Consider the following 18,469-nt stretch of genomic DNA (forward strand, 5'->3'; position numbering starts at 1 on the left):
GCAAATCCCTGGAATCTGCTGAAGCAGCCTGTGCCTGCAGCTCATCAGAGCATGCTGTTTCCCCTGCCAGTGTCTGCAAACAAATATGAGTTGTGCTCTGAAAAACTATAACTGGCAGATTCAGGAGATGCATCCCAAACATTTACAGGAGTTCGCTGCATTGTTTGTAGTCTGTATAAATTAAAAGCACTGATGTTTTCCTGATATTCTTTTCTTTTCGGACTTTCAGATTACTTTGGCAGACTTCAAATTCACCATTAGGACAGAAGCATCCATATTTGTTTTAGGTGAACTCTATATAATATTAGCTGAAACACAAGACAACTTTTTATTTCTATCACCCAAAATTATCTGGTATACAGAACTATGAAAAAAAAATCCTGTCTGAGATCTAAGTTATCTCATTTGATGCATTAATTCTGAAAATTGTACGTTTTGTAAGATTCATAAAGTACTAGGCCATCTTTGAGACTTCATGTGACTCTCAGCTCCTTTGATTTGAAGTTCAGGTCAGCGCATTCAGTATCTGCATTTTCAGCAATGCTCAAAACTTTTCAAAGCATAGGAAAGTTTTTTTACCTAGTTGTAGTTAAAGCACAAGGAAGAGATAGCAGGAAAGAGGTCAAATCCATCCTACCAAATCCTGAAGTCAAATCTTGAGTCCTACCATATGCATCTAGCATGAGACACTGAACACCTTTTCCTCTTCCTTTGGTTCTGGCTACTTCTTGAAATTAAGATCCTAAGGACATACATGTGAGCCACATTTCCCTGTGTATGGTCATTGCAGTAGTGATCCTTCAACGGAACTTCGTATATTAATCAAAACAACAGACCTTAATTAAAAAAAAAACCTTTTCTGTTTTTTCTGGAAAGTCAGATGCTTGTGTTAGTAGCTTTGATCAGCAATCATGGCCTGTGTTCAGATAGCTTGCACATTCTCCTGGGTGGAAAACTGGTTGGATGGCCGAGCCCAGAGAGTGGTGGTAAATGGTGTGAAATCCAGCTGGAGGCCAGTGACAAGTGGGGTTCCCCAGGGCTCAGTGCTGGGTCCAGCCCTGTTCAATGTCTTTATCAATGACCTGGATGAAGGCATCGAGTGCACCCTTAGCAAGTTTGCAGACGACACTAAGCTGGGTGGAAGTGTCGGTCTGCTGGAGGGTCGGGAGGCTCTGCAAAGGGATCTGAACAGGTTGGACCGCTGGGCTGAGACCAATGGGATGAGGTTTAACAAGGCCAAATGCCGGCTCCTGCACTTGGGGCACAACAACCCTGTGCAGTGCTACAGACTAGGAGAAGTCTGTCTAGAAAGCTGCCTGGAGGAGAGGGACCTGGGCGTGTTGGTTGACAGCGACTGAACATGAGCCAGCAGTGTGCCCAGGTGGCCAAGAAGGCCAATGGCATCTTGGCTTGTATCAGAAACAGCGTGACCAGCAGGTCCAGGGAGGTTATTCTCCCTCTGTACTCGGCACTGGTGAGACCGCTGCTCGAATACTGTGTTCAGTTCTGGGCCCCTCACCACAAGAAGGATGTTGAGGCTCTGGAGCGAGTCCAGAGAAGAGCAACAAAGCTGGTGAAGGGGCTGGAGAACAGGCCTTATGAGGAGCAGCTGAGAGAGCTGGGGTTGTTTAGCCTGGAGAAGAGGAGGCTGAGGGGAGACCTCATTGCTCTCTATAACTACCTGAAAGGAGGTTGGAGAGAGGAGGGTGCTGGCCTCTTCTCCCAAGTGACAGGGGACAGGACAAGAGGGAATGGCCTCAAGCTCTGCCAGGGGAGATTTAGGCTGGACATTAGGAAAAAATTCTTCACAGAAAGGGTCATTGGGCACTGGAACAGGCTGCCCAGGGAGGTGGTTGAGTCACCTTCCCTGGAGGTGTTTAAGGCACGGGTGGACGAGGTGCTAAGGGGCATGGTTTAGTGTTTGATAGGAATGGTTGGACTCGATGATCCGGTGGGTCTCTTCCAACCTGGTTATTCTATGATTCTATGATAAACGATCTGTTAAAATCACTGTCTTAAAATAGGTGCACCCTATACTTTTCTCGTAGAGGTGGAGAGTCAGAGATGCTGCCCGGTGGGGGAGAGTCTGTTCCAAAAGGGATCTGAGGGTGCCCTCTAGGGGCACTGATAAAAACGTTACCAGTTCCCGTGCAGCAGGTCTCCCCCGGCACAGCCAACTAACGTGGTGACACCGTGGGAAAGCTAATTTCTAAATCTAATCTAAGCACACTCGTCATGACACTTTGAGTTTGTTCCATCACATCCCCTGGATGAGCACCCCCTGCTCATTTATTCACGCAGAGCCAGAGCGTGAACAGTCTATTCAATACTCAAGGTTTACATGCCATGGAACTCAATTGCTCATCATACTGGTGAGACCTGACATGACTCACTGGCTGAGTGCAGAGGATTCATAGAATCACAGAATCATAGAATAGTTTGGGTTGGAAGGGACCTTAAAGATCACCTAGTTCCAACCCCCCTGCCATGGGCAGGGACACCTCCCACCAGATCAGGCTGCTTAAAGCCCCATCCAACCCGGCCTTGAACACCTGCAGGGAAGGGGCAGCCACAGCTTCCCTGAGCAACCTGTGCCAGGGCCCCGGGAATGGAGGAGGGTGACCGACAACTGCTCCAAGGGTCATAAAGCCACTCAAGTCAGACCCTTCAGGAACAGTGTGAACTATTTCCAGACAGCAATGCATGACCTCCAGATAGTGTTGGGGAAGGAAGTTAATGTTTGCAACTCTTCTTGCTGCAGTAAATGTTCCTGTTTGAGTCATGACCACAAGAAAGACAGTGACAGCAATTTGTCAAGTATGGATCTGGTAAGTGAATATTTAGAGTTCAAGCATCATCCCCAAAGGTTTGTGCTAATATTACCCATACAAAAACCCAACACCATTTAACTTAGAAGTAAGATTTAAAATAAACCTGTATTCTGCTTATCAAAGAAATTTTCCTCCAACATTCTCAGTTCTAAAAGACATAATCCAACACAAATTGTTCAATTTGCCTTGGTACAAGTGAATTTTGGGCAGCTGGTTGCAATATCAATAGCACTACCTACCGCATACTTCTGCAGAAAAACTGTGCATGTAAAGGAAGGCGATGGTACTGTGGCTGTTTGTGACCCTTCCATTGTTTTTTTGCTTTGAAGTGTAAGATACATGACAGCATCCTCCACAAAGCAGAGTCACAAAACACCGTCACATCTCAGTAGAGCAACCATCTGGCTTTGCATCCTCACTTCAGTTTACTCAGAGTTTGCTTTTGAAAGATGAATATATATCTCACACATAGCAGCCTTTCCTGTCTTAGCAATTCTATATTATGCTTGGCAAGCTTCAGTATGTCAGTTCTTTAAAGCCCATAGCTGTTATTTGGAGAAACTAATTTTTTAAAACAGGAGAGCAAAGCACAGGTTTGAGCAAGGAACAAGACAAAGCTCTTTAGTGTCTTGATCATATCCTGAACACCTCTGTACAAGCCACTGGGCAAGCAACGAGCAGCAGAGTGGCTCCTGCTCGGGCTCATTGTCCTTTTAGGGAGTCAATGTTATAAGTACCAACATTCAGAAACTTTGGGAAGTTCACTTACAGAAATGTATATTTGATTCTAAGTAAGTTGATTTGTTCTAGGTTTCATCTTAGCACTGTCACCAATGGATTTATTGGCATTTCTAAAGACTTTCTTAAGGCAAGGTGCAACCTGAAGATATCTTCCTGATCTTTGGTAACAACACCGGCTTTCACATTTTACTTTAGATTAATTGAACACCTACAGATTCCATTCATCTCATTATCAAAAAGATAGACTGATTCCTAGAACAGACTCAAGTAAGATAAAAACTTACCCCGCCAAGAGGAAATTCCCCTCAATCTACAAATCCATAAATAAATCAGAAGAATAAAAAACATGTCCAATCATCCTATCTTTTAAATGCAATCATATTCCTGATAATACAGTGTACACTGCTGCACATGCATTTTGGGGGCAAACCACATGTGCTAAAAGGAATTTCTCCATCTTTAAATACAACCTTGTAACATTGGAGAGATGTCAGTCAGCCTGCTTTCCCTACTCTCCATAAAGGACTGGACATGTCCCTTGAGTCATTCCTCTGAAGTTATACTCTGGATGGATTTGTCCCTTTGTGTTCACTCAACATGTTTTGCCAGACAGCTGCTAATAGGACAGGAGAAGGAAATATTGGCAAATGTGTCAAAAAGTGGTTATATCTATCTGACCATTCTGAGCCTGAACATAATATGTATTGACTTCTTTTCCCTTTCTTTTGTATTTGGTACTATAGTTTAACGTTTTGTTACCATATAATTATTAGAAAAAACTAGAATCAATATAAATGCAGCCCTTCAGTTCTTGATTTTCTGTGTTACCTACACTCATTTGTGCACTGGCTTCTGATGCATGCATTTTTGTAAAAGTTCCCTGTTACCATTAAAAAGATTGGGGGAGGGAACACTATCCTATGATTACAGAATTTTCTAGTAAATCCAGTAGGCATTTACAGTGAAGATGAGACTTTCACTTCAGGAGCTTCATTCTCAGCCTGGAAATCACAAACTGTTCTGACCTCGCAGTCATTCAGGAGGTATTGAAAAATAAGTATTTTATAACAGAACAAAGTTTCTCTAGACAACTAGAACACGTGAAAAAATTATGCAGCTTCTGTTGTCATGGTTGTCTGTGCCCAAATCACAAGACCTTTAAAACAAGTCCCAGTAGTGGGTATTGTGTTGTCCCTGTTAGGTAGAAGCACAAGATTTAGGTAATTTTCAAGATACAGAGATTTACTAGTCTTTTTCAGAGAGAGATTACGGGAGCTGTTTAAAACTTAAAAGGCACAAACTGTTCACATTTCTTTATTTAATTTTACATTTTCCTTGAAATGCTTATAATCAAAAGGAGAACAATTTGAAGCCTTGGTTTTTCCAAGCCACTCCAAATTTGCTATGACCAAATATGGTTTTAAATATGAGAAGTCTACTAAAATCCAATGAAGTCTCACTCAGCAGCCATCAAGCCTAGTGAAATGCAACTCCTGGGGAAGCTCTGATGCACCTTGAAGTTTAGCACATATCAACCTCCTCTGTAAAAACAATTAACAACCAGAAACTAGTCACTGCTTTCCCTACATCTTAAAGATCTCCTGTGTACTAGGCTCTGAGAATACCTAAACCATCAGAATCAGGCCCTCAGAGCAGCTGATAGCGTTTTTTTACAATATGGTCAGAGACAAAGGAGTTCATAACTGACAGCCTCACAATTAAGTCAGTCTTGGTAGACCAGAGCTGTGGATTTAAGCTAATAGGGCTCTTGTATCAGACCTCCTACTTCTCATGTCATCATTCCAACCACAGAAGAGAAAGCAAATCCTCTGACTGATATTCAGCTTTACGGGCCATGAAACCCCCAAGAGAAACAATGATCTCTCCTCCACCTTTTTGAGAAATGGATGCTTGTTCTTAGCAGAAGGAAAGACTTTGAGATGGAAGTACCAGCCCTGAGTGGATGACTTGGTGGTCTGGAAGGAGACAGTATAATTTTTTGTGTGACCATTAAACGGCTTTTGGCATCATCCTGTTGGATAATACATCCCCCCCAGAGCTTCAGGTTTTTTTACTACATTTAGTTACTGAACAGTTTGTGTCTGAATTTTGAACCTGCAACAATGCTACCAAACCTAGCAAGTAATTACAAGAGTTTCCCAAAGCCCTGAAAATGTCGCCCCTCTGTCAGCAGCAGCTGTTCCGTTAGTTTAATAATCTACACAGTGCCCTCAAGATCCTCAAATTACTGCATTTTATTTCTGCCTTGGCAACATTGATGTATTTTGAGTGCTCCTTTGTCACCAAACCACTCTCCTGCTTCTAAAGAGAGATGCATGAAAACATGAGACTCTCTCCTGTGCTTAAAAGCAAATGGTAGAAATAGCTTACAAGATGTGAAACTTTCCCAGGAAGTTTCCCCCTCCCCTGCTCTTCTGGAGTGCTTTTTTTACAATATTGTCAGCATAAATTAATGAAAGCACTGTAACATCTGAGCATTGTATAAACTAAGGCTGGTAGTTTCGAAAAGCAATTAGTCTTCAGTGTGAAACAATAGGTGTGTACATGCCATTTCATAGAATCATAGAATAACCAGGTTGGAAGAGACCACCGGATCATCGAGTCCAACCATTCCTATCAAACACTAAACCATGCCCCTTAGCACCTCGTCCACCCGTGCCTTAAACACCTCCAGGGAAGGTGACAACCACCTCCCTGGGCAGCCTGTTCCAGTGCCCAATGACCCTTTCTGTGAAGAATTTTTTCCTAAAGTCCAGCCTAAATTTCCCCTGGCGGAGCTTGAGGCCATTCCCTCTTGTCCTGTATACTTCCTGGATTTGCACTGTCCATAATTACCAAATGTTCTCAATCCCAGAAAAAGTATCTTTTGCCTTTATTATTGTTACAGTTATTTGTTTTGAACGTATAAAAATGTATTAAAAATGCTAAAAAAGCACATGCTAAACATACATAAAGTATGGTTAAAATCTGCTGTCAAAAAATGTTTTAATTAGAAAAATTTCATAACTCAATACTGAAATGTCTCACAGGAAGATTTTCAATAACATTTCATTTCAGTTAATAAAACATTTTCAAAAAGTGATAACGTCTGTTGCAACATAGTTGGTCTAGAATAATATGATTCTATCCTCAAGTTATTTAGATCAGAAATTTTAAATTAAACATTAAATTGTAACTGTAATTCATGCCAAACAAAACATTTGGCTATCTTGTTCCACAGGAAACCTTGAGGGTCTGTGTATTCCACAGCCCTCAGAGCATGTCATCAAGTGGAAACCCTCATTCTGCAAGACTGACGCGACCCCTGCATGCCACAAAGCCAGAAAGAAGGCAGTCAAGAAAATTAGCAATCTTAAGACAGTAACAGGTTACTTAGCCAACAAAACGATGCTAAAGACCAAGCAAGCAGGTGAGAGAAGTACTGGATCTGAGCAGGATTGCCCATGTCACTGACAACGGGGAGGCCAGCAGAGCTGGCCTCATGCAAGGATGTGCTGACACGCTTTGCTCACCATGTAGCTATAAGGATCACTGGGTTTGTCCACAGCCTTCAGGGATGAGCTGCCTTGATGTATCAGGAGTGATGCAGCTCATCTAAGCATAGAAACTGCATGGATTTAAGTCATTGGTTTTAAATCTACATATGTCTGTATTAAGGCATGAGTTAAAAGCTGGCCTAGGTTTAGATTGTCACTCTTCAAAAATAAGGTCCTGTTTTTTCTCTTGAGAAGGTAATACGTGGAAAGAAACAATAACCATGGGCTAGGAACAAAAAGGAACATATCCTACCACCATGCAATGGTACAAAACCACAGTATACACAAATTTTGAAGACTGTGCAGTTCAAGTCTTGGTGAGAAGATTAAAGGAAAGGGAATATACTAAAAGTCTTCATTTACAGGCATTCATCATACAGTTACTTGCATGATGACCCACAATTTTGTTGATAAAGTATTTCATATGATTAATCACTGTTCTGATAGTTCTTATGTTTTCACATAATTATTCTATTTTTTGAGAAGTCTGCAAATCTGGGAGGGTTTGGTACTAGTATTCCATTTTGTCAGCCCCAGTCTTTAGTTGCTGAGGCCTTTGGTATTGCCTGCTCCCACACTGCAGTGTTCAGCTTCACACAGCAGGTCTGTTGTGATCAACTTCATGACTTCCCTTCTCCATTTTAAAAGACTTACTAATTATCATGTGTGCTCATTCAGAATTTAGACCAACACAGGAATCAAAGGAATTACTTTTTCTCACAAAATATAATTAAATTGCGGTGTTTAATACCAGAGGAAGTTGCAAAGGCCAAAAGCCTAAAGGAGCTCAGAAGAGATTAGACAAATTCAAGGAGGATGATGCCACCAGTGCCTATTAACACGGGCTCAGAGACATCCTCTAGCTTAGAACCTCCTTCAGTGTAGGGAATGAAGTGTCATGCTATGTGTACACTGCTCTTTATGTGCTTTCTTAGCTATCCATTTCTGAGCACTTTCTGAAAGCAAATATTGGGCCAAATGAAGGTGTTTTTCTTCATAGGGTGGAGTCTCTGATGTCACTAATTTCTGTGCAGCAGGGTGGACACACTGCTCATCTCCTCATTCACAAGCAACCAGACTTGGTTGCAGTTTCCTTCCCTTGAGCTGAATGGAAGCTTGGTTCAAATTTGGCATAGAGTTGCTTTAAACAGCGCCAGGGTGTCTGCAGTGCCCACTCTCACAGCCCAGCAAGGCTGCACAGGAGCTAGTACTCAACACATTTATTGGCTTCATATCTCTGCTCTGAGCTGGGGGACTGAGTGATAGGAGGAAGAGCTGCAAAACACAGGTGAACAGAAGAAAATCCAACCAAGCTATCTATACTGACACCCACTATCTTCAGTTTAATGCTACTAATCGCTACATCATAATTTCAAACCAGATCCCTGATTTACAAACCTCTGTGTGCAAATAGAAGGCAACTGATTTCAAATATATCAAAGGGTTTCATGTTCAAAAACACATGCTGGACAAGAGGCTACGGTGATACCTGCCTCTGGAACTGACCGGCATCATCATCTCAGCCCAGTGGCCTGAATGACAGTCACACTTTGCCCCACTTCACCTGCTTGGAAAAACACCTACTGCACTAGCTGACCACCAGCACAGAGGAAAGCCAGCCCAGCCTTTCCTTTTCTAGTCACCTTTTTGCATTTTGACAGCATTAATCATTGCTCCACAACAACATACTTTCTTCTCAGGAGCACATCACTGTATCACCCTTTCACCTTCAACTTTCTTCACATTGGCAGAAGCTGTGTATTTTAGGCTTAAAATCTTGGTATTTTGTCTTGGCAGCTCTGCTTTCCTATACAAAAAATATGTCACCTTCTTTTGATCTCAAGTCTTGTATCTCTAGCTGAAGCCCTAAATCCTACTTATAGCAATAAATAATAATAATCAATATATACCATATGCTTTCTTTCATATTCTCATGTATAAATTGTCTATGTCCCTTAAGAATTAGTGTGGGAAAATATATTCTGTAGCATTCTTCATAGCAAAATAGTTACAGCCTCTTCTACATACTAGGAATTCAGCAAGACACAGTGAGAAATCAATAAAAACACAAATTGCTCCATCAATACGTACATTCATTTATACTCTTCAAGGTTATCTTTGCTATGCCAGCACAGAGACACATTTTCTCCATATATAGCCATGCATATTAAACTAGGCAAGAGAGAAAGGAACGGAAACAAAAGCTATCAGTACAAATCTAATCTAGCTAGCGTGAACGTTCAAAGACTTTAGAGTTGGTTTTCGCCCCTGTTCAGAAAGCAGTCTGAAAACTGTGCAAACCAGCCGATGGTGACTCTTCCCCACTCCCTGCAGAATCATCTCCTGCCAAAGCAGGTAGGTTTAGTCATCTCCAAATTGTCTTACCTACGGTATAATTCATTCTACCCGTTGGTATAATATCTATGAACAGGATTCTTTTTGCATTGGTGATAGGTGGTTTATGACCAAAGAGTTGATGGATTAAATATTGGTCAGAGGTCATCCACATCAAAGGAGAACAAAGAACACCCACATAAGTGTCTTTTGAGCAAATCAAGTACATGGATTTGTGCTGAAACCCACCAACCCAGGAAGACCCCACAAAGATTATGTCTTACTGACGTTCCAATTCATAGATTATGAAGGTGATAAATTCAAAGAAGAACTGGTCCTATTATGCATAAAATCAGATTCTGTCAATATTGAGCTTTAGGACCAGAAAAGTTCATATTCCCAGACAAAAGTGGAAAAACACCAGGGAAGATGTGAGGAAGGACCTGCCCGAGGCAATGGACTTTAAAGGAGTAAGGTAGTGACAGGGAAAGGTTTCTTTGCACGAGGTCTCTGACACAGGCTAGCTGTGGTAGGAGATACTTCTTTTTCTGTAATAGTCAGTCATGGCAGAAAAACAGCATTACAAGAGACTGCATTGGTGAACACATGCACTGTTGGGCTGACACATTATTAATATTGTGCACAATAATATGCTACTTAGTTCCAGAATTCTTATTGCACCATTTATGATTTGTACAATTCAATCCAAGCTTGACTTGTCAGGCCAGTGCAATTGGTATTTTTCCGTTCCGTCCGGTCCTGATGCAATCCCTTGCCCCTTATTCCTACTGTGTTTACTACTATATGCTCATTTTCTGCAAGGTCAAGCTGAACATGCACCCTCCAATAGGAGCTGAACATTACATTTTTTATGGTAGTTATTCATTGTTTTTGCAGGTTGATCTTCATGGTGTGCCCAAGGAGAGAAAATGAGCCTTGAAAAAGCACAGAAAGAGGTGTTTCCTTGAGGCCACTTTCCTGATGCTAAGCATATGGCTAAGAGATATTCTCTTTGCTTTTATTCATCACTAGTGAGACCATCAAGTGAAAAACGTGAATTTATTTGATATGTTCTGGGTATTTCAATTCTTGATGTAGCATTGACCGGATGCTTCTGGAAAGTGCCTCATGGACTAGTTCTTTTTCTGACCAGATCTCTACACGGGGTTCACCTAGAATTTATGTGACTTGATCTAGCTAGTTTTCTTAGAACCTGCATAATTTTTAATCAACATGAATATTTATTTTCCTATCAAATAGAATAAGAATATCAGCTTGACTCTTCTACTTCTCAGAGGAGAGATTCATAAAAAGCCTTACCAGTACTATGAGAGAGAGTAAGATGGAAGTGTGTGTTCTTGAAAAGCATCTTGCCCAGACAAACATATATCATAGGAGATGCATAGCAGCACAGTCTTAAAATTGTAGAAACTTTGTGTGCTGGAAAAGCTAAACGGAACAGTGAGCAAACTTGTTTGTTTCCCTCTCCAGAGGCTGAAAGCAAACTTCACAAGTGTTTTCCCCTACATGGGGTGGCTCAGCAATACATGTGTTGTTATGATTTTTGCCTAGTCCATGTTCAATATGGAAATGATAGTCTTGCAATTTTTGTAATCATCTCACAATCTATGTCTAGATTTCAGCATTTAAGCAGACAGGGGCACCGTAATGCCCCATGATTAGCTCTGATTGTGAAACTCCTTCCATAACAAAATGATAAAAGTGATCAATCACTTCAACAATAGTTAATAGCTCTTATCCAAAGCCATAATAATCCCACTCTGCAGTATGACTACAGCAAGTTATTCCCCTGTCAACCTAGGCTCGTATGTGAAGCAGCACCGTTCTCTCTTGTCTAGCAGCTTGAAAGGACGCTATCTCATGGTCCTACAGGCTTTTTTCCACTATTCTTCACCCCTGCACATTAATTCCTACTCCTTTCTGACACAGTCACCATCCTAAAATGGATAAAATGGCTTTCATAGAACATCTCCAGCCCTTGAGGCCATCTCTTGCTTCATGGCCGTTATCTTTTAGCTCAATATGTGTCACATCAGTACTAGACCCTTCCTTTTCACACTCACCTTTTTCACAGCTAAATAGTGACACTAGCAAAATAAATAAATAATATGAGTCTTTAAACACATTATCTCTTGGCATCTGCATGCCAACAAAGAGCAGGAAAATCAGCTTGTCTCATAAAAAATGTGATGCCACTGGCCTTTGTACTAGACCTGAAGGCCCACAGTAGAGCAATTAAAACCTGTAGCATATTACTGAAGGGTACAGTGATACCTTTTCCAGTCCAGCTACTGCATCTCTCAAGGAAAAGCAGTTACTGATGATGCCACAGCTTTAAGAAGTGAAAGCTGTTTCTGTCCATCTGGCTTGCCTTAGACCTCTTGTTCACTTTTAGTAAAACTCAGATGAGTACGTTGAATGTTGAAGGCCTTTCAGCTTCTAGGGTATGAGATAAAACTTTCTGAAAAAGTGAAAACAATGCTTGTGGGATTGGTGGAATATGAAGGCGTGACACGTTTCCATGCAGAAGAAAAATCAGTTAGCACACAGGCAGGATGGCCATAACCATTTGTGTACCAGAAAAGACTAAATCTTCCTCCTGCTGGACTCAGAGAGCAGCACAGTCTTCAACATCCTGTAGCTGTGTGTTCATTATTGTGATCTGCACGTGTGCTAAGACTTGTTCATATTTTCACGAGTCTGACATATCATTAGGGAAGGCAGGCAGGGCTTTTGTGATGCTGGTCTGGGGACAGTGAGTTTTCAGTTAATATTCTTCATTTTTCTGCAGTTTTATCACTGTGAACTAGTGAGGCTCACTAGCCATATGCAAGGGTGAATTCATGAAAGAAAAAATTAATTACCTGCTGACATGAAACTTCTTCTCAGCAACCTTTGGATAGCTACACAGAGCTCTGTCCTGAGACAAAGGGGAAAAGGGCACCATGGAGTTGGGATAAGACCTGTAACCCAGATCGCAGAGTGAACCAGGAGCACTCACTGTCTCTCAAGCCTTGAAGAGCAGCAGAGCTTCAAAGTATGCTCTCATTAAATGTCGTTTTGTTAGGCAATTAACTAAATAATGACCAGAAAGAGAAAATAAATACAGCTCATCTGTCCAGTAACATAAGTAGGATCGTGAATAGGGTAGAGATAGGACAAAACAACTGTGAAAGTGAAGACAAATCTCTCAACCAAGACAAGGGAAAACATGGATGTGGAGCAGTGAGGGTGTTACTGTAAACTCCCTGGGAACATGACTTGGTCCTGTGGGCACATATAATGGTCTAGTGCAGTCAGCAGCTCCTCAGCTGTTCCTCAGGAGGACATGGTGCAAACACTGCTTCACTAAGGGAGATAGCCGGCCAGCACTGGCATATCACACACAGACTATCTTTGGCAATGTCCATGTTTCTGAAGATGTCACTCTCTGAGAAGCAGACTTTACCTTTCACATCCTTATTTAATACATTGGTAAGTAACCACAGGATCTCTTTTCCCCTGCAATGTGCAGAAATTTTATCCACTCTGGAGGGGTGCTTCATTTACTCCCCGATTTGATAGCAACAACTTCACTGGCTGCACTTTTACCTTCTGATTTAGGATGGCAGAAAACCCTGTCTTGGAGGCACTAGATGAGGAATATATAGGTTTATTCATATATGGGGGAGGGAGGGCCTCTGTCCTTACCCTCTGGAATACATCCTTGAATTCTTACCAGATTTAATCTTTTTTCTCTTTAATAACTGTATGTTTTTATTACACATCTTACGTCAAAAATAGATCCCCCCCACTTTTGACACATCTGTAAATCTTTTTTTCTTAATTTATTATTTGTTCATAGATTTAGTTCACATAGTCTCTTGGTAGAGATGAGCTTCTCACTGTGAGCCCCAACATTTCCAGTTCATTTCCTAAAGCCTTTGGCTGTTATCTTCATGATAATATCTGTGTTTCTGGCCCCACACCAGCTTGTCTACCTGTGTCCAATTTAAAATTCATGAATTTTCCCTTTGATTTCAAGCTAATATTCCACCCATCTTCTGCCAGCACTGTCTATTGCTCAAAGAAGGAATCGCTCTGAGCTAGTGATGCTCTTGTTGTCTTCTTTGTCCATGCTGTGCACACTCTGCTGGTGTAGGAATGCCTGTAAAACAATATAATCCATTTTAATTTGCATATCTTCACAAATATCAGGTGTTATCTTTGCTTACATTGGTTTTGAGTACATCTCTATATGCAATTTTTGTTGGCTATGACTTTCTGTCACTACTTTTTCGTCTAATATTCTGGATTGCCCCTACAGGTCAGTGTCACCTCATGCAGCCTCCACAAGAAAAAAAATGCAACTTCAATTACTGCCTTTCAGAACTGCTATTTGCATTGCCACAGATTAATTCTGCCTTCTCAAAATCACTCCTGTGAGTATTTTGCCCCAGATTCTTGTCATGATCTTGCCTTTTACCAAAGTCTCTGGACCCCAGGACTGGCTTGTTGGCTTTAAGTGAACTACAGGCTATGTTTCTTTTTTTTTTTGAGTCCTGGATTTCTAGACATATATGTGCATACACCTATACACATATGGTTACGTGTACAGATAAGTAGTGTACTACATATATTTTTTGTATAGTATATGTATGCAATGTTAGCAACATGTTTTTCTTCTGGCAGCACAGGACACTCCACATTTCCACATTCAGTTTTCCAGTGGTGTCTCCAAAAGAGAGTTAAACAAAAGCTATTAAGCACATGAGCTACCTTAGATCAAAGTATTGCCAGAAACAAAATTGCCTTCTGATTTCCTTCTCGTTCACTGGCTTCCATATGTTATGGATGGTGAAGTGAGATTTAAGCCATCTCCAATTGTCTGGAACTCTTTCAGAGCTTCAATTTGAACCTTTTTGAATCCTGAGGGAATACTATCTCTCCTAGCTGTTTCTCCTCCTACTGCCTTGTATCATTCAGTAGTTATGCAGAGACAAAAAGCATCAGATACAAGCTTCGCTCAGTACCTAAGTTTACCTGATCTGCTGCGTAGCAGCAAACACCCCCACACACTCACACACACCTTGTTTAAGCAAGATGCTGACATGAGATCTTCTGTGGCAGAATTGCCTTTCTAATCCCTGGAGGCCAGCAGAGCCAGATGTGGTGAGGCATTACAAACTGCTCTTCTCTGAGGTTAGAGGATGCTTTCCTGGGCCAGCAAACACCTAGCAACCATTGAGCTTAGACCAGCCCCTTGAGTGCTCAGAGTTTTGGGAGATCTTAGTATCACATACAGTACAGCTTTTTTGGTTTCCTCAGAGCAGGTGATCTTACAGCCATATCTGCCAGGGACATGAAAAGATACAGCAGACTTGGGCTGGACTAGAAAAAAACAGAAACTTGTAGCTGTAGTCTGTCCTAGCCAGATACAGTCAAAGCCCCAAGGACTGTCTGGGGAACATCATCATTGCAAACTGCTGATTGATGAAGAGGTTTGAGGATGCCTCAAACTGGGCAATCTGGTAGATGCTAACAGCAGACCTGCAGGCAGCAAGGTGCTGCAGCATCCCATACCCTTGCTGAGAGATGTACGTCAGCTAACAATAAGCTGCAGAGAACACCACACATCAGTTTTCCTGTCCCTCTCTCAGTTCAGTGTCATGTTGTTTTATTGTGGGCTAGCTTTGTCTTTTGGCTGACTGGCAAGACTAAACGATTGTGAAGGGCAGTGAAGTTCTGCTTATGTTCGTCCTGCCTTTGCCACAAGTGCTGATTGAATGAATGCATCATAAAAGAAATTGCTCCAACTTACTCGGAAGTTTTCAGAATCAAGTGATTCAGGGAAATACTTCTTATTCAAGTTGATTATAGACACAGCCAAGAACATCAGAGAAGTCAAGAGGCCATTATACAAGCTGATAGGGAGAAGACAATAGAAACATCTGGCCACTGCAAGAAGACTGTAGTCAAATTACTCTCTCTGGTGAAGGTTTAAGAGATCTAACAATACTGTAGGCATAAAGACTGTGGCCAGGATAGGGCTGGTGCAGGGAGTCATATTTATTCCCAGAACTGAGTGCTTTATGAAATACTCATAATCACTTGAATATTAATCCCCATACTACAAAATGACACAGACCTCGTTTTGAAAAACCCCAGCTGTAAACCCAGTCTGGACAAGAGCTGCTCTGATATGTGATGTCTCTTGAGAACTTCCCAAAAGATGTGCCACAAGAATATCTATAAGAATTCACTGTCTCTAGAGGACTTGCCCTTATTGCAGTGATCCCCCCATTTCTCTTTGATATCACCCTCTTATCCCTCAACAAGAAATGCCACATGAGATACTGGGCTTTGGATGATTGTGCTGATTATTTTTTTCCTTATTACTTAAAAATAATTTGAGGCAATTATGGTTTTTAGCCTGAGAAAATCTTATTTAATCAAACTTCTCAACAATGTCATTCACAATAATGACAGTCTGGTGGGAACTTGCAGCATCCTGAATTAAATCAAGTAGTATATAAATATAACCAAGGTATTCTCAAAGTAAATACAACTAACCAGTTTTAAAATGACAACTGGCTTCTGCTTTTTAATTGGGGTGACATTTTGCAAGGCCATTCCTTGGTGAGTTTCATATGCTTCCATTCTGTTCTGCTTTTCATATTTGTATAGTGTTTCCAAGGCATATATGAAATACATTTCAAAGTACAGATATCAGCTCATTTACAGCTAATTATAATAGGCAAGTGGTGCAGTAAATGGAACACCCGATTTTCTCCCCTCTTTTTTTTCCTTTTGGTTGAAGCTTTTGTGATGTTCTCCAGGTGACTCCCATGCATAATGTAACACTAGCAATGCTGTTTGCATAATAAGCTATTTTCTACCACAGAAGCAGAAACATTTTATCACTATAGAGAAGGCTTGGATTATGAATACATTTTCATATAAGTTGATTTATGTGAAAATTACCAATAAATGCATTCTAGTCATAAGTAAAATGTTTGTTCCTACTTTAAGGAGCAGTATTATTTGAAACTTAGGGGGAGGGGAAATGCATATACCACTAAGGGAACCTATTTTATTAATATGATTCAAATGTCAGAGCTTGCAGTCACCTTCTAAAGTGCAGAGCTCCCTCAGTCTCTTCCAGTGAGGTCTATGAGAGTGGAAAAAGCTCAGCACAAGGCAGAAGAACTCTGCATCTCACCATGTTAAACCATCAGTTCTGTGGCATTTAATGCAGTATAAACACTAAACCAAACGCTGCTTTAACCCAGTGACACTTTCTGCAGTCTCCAAAACAGTTGTTCGTAGCCCTCTTTTCTAAAATCCAGCTACATTTTCAGATTATGAGGTATACATTTCCTTACTAGCCTTTTTCAACAATTTTTTTTAATTATAGCAACATTCTCAATAAGACCAGACCTGGAGTCTCACCTACCTGCTGGTGCTATAGGAACATGGCTCTACACTCATTTTGAGATCAGCGTAAGATCACAGCTTTCATGTTTGGTCACAGATGAAATGTGACCTAGATACATATAAAGCACCAGCACCGGTCTCAAAACTGACACCCTTGAAACTAAGCTGGTGCCCTTTGAAGCCAGCAAAATAGAGGGCTTTGGAACTGGCCATTTGCATTGGAGGGTATCCCAGAACCAATTAATTGTCATTGCAAGCGTGTTTTTGATGGGCTAGTGTGAAGAGGCATTCCTCAGGAAGTGCTAGAAATGCTCACTATTCAATGAGGAGCTGATCCTGCAAAGTACCTGCTGTAAGCAAGTCCTGGTCCTCCTGGGCCGGCAGGGACCTCGGCGGAGCTGCCTGACACAGCAAGGCTGTTCCCCAGCAGAGCAGATCAAACCTCTACCTTTGAAACAACAAATAAACATGCACTTTAATTTTTCAAAGCCGTATGCACTGTATGCACTGCTACTGTAAATCAAGGTGGTTTTATTGACACCAAAGGAGTTCTGTTGATTTACATGAGCTGAATGTCTGATCCAATGCTGGTGATCAAGATTATTTCTGCTTAATAGAGATATCTAACAAAAGAAAACTTTTCACACAATATATCAAAGACTCTCAACTCTACAGAATTAAAAGGCTAACACTGTGGTTTGGAGTGGGAGGCAGCAGGCAATGGACTACTGCAAATGAACAACACATAACCTTTTTTGCTTCAAACATCACTCTGTGGTTGTGAATATTGCTTAATGTCGTAATTTTCCTACAGGGTTTGTAAACTTCTGCAAAAAGACTCTCTGTGGAAATCCATTTATTTCACCTGTATTATACTACAGAGGCTAGTGTGGATTTCTTCCAAATATATACTTTCTTTTTTCTAAATGCCTTCCAGTTTTACTAATTAACTTCCTTCTCTTTTCCCTGCAGACCTGCCTGTGAGGGAAAGCACTGTTCAGCAAACAAGCCTGGAGCACTACACGCCATTCTTCAGTTCGGCAGCTGAGAAAATGCTGTGACTCTTCAGCAGGTATCATTGGACCTCAGTGGGAAACAGAGCTCTCTGTAGCAGGCTCAGACCTGGGCTGCTTGCCATCCAGCCCTTGTTGATGGCAGGATGTGTAGTGCACTATCTTTGTGCAAGATCTGACAAAACTGCTGCCCTGGGCTGCCTCCAGGCAAAATCCAGCATCATTCATTCCCACTCTTCGCTGCCAAGAAGCGTCTGTACCTGCCTCTGCTTCTTATTTACATTTGCTATTAGGGTCACCTTACAGCGTCCAGCTCACTGCATTTCACACTGGAGTGAGGGAGGTTTTATAAAAGGTAAATTAAACCCTTCTCCAAAAGAGGATATTCCCTGGACACACCTGAGTCCCAGCTTCCCTGTGTGACTGGGGCAGTGCTGCTATGCCCTGAAGTCTGCTGCTTAGGTGGCCATCTCCGTGCCATCAGCCCAGTGGCACAAGTTAGCCAGACTCCATGACTTGTGACCCATGTTATATTTTCAGATCCTCTCAGGTGAGA

Source organism: Phaenicophaeus curvirostris, chromosome 4, assembly GCF_032191515.1.
Source record: "Phaenicophaeus curvirostris isolate KB17595 chromosome 4, BPBGC_Pcur_1.0, whole genome shotgun sequence".
Lineage (NCBI taxonomy): Eukaryota > Metazoa > Chordata > Aves > Cuculiformes > Cuculidae > Phaenicophaeus > Phaenicophaeus curvirostris.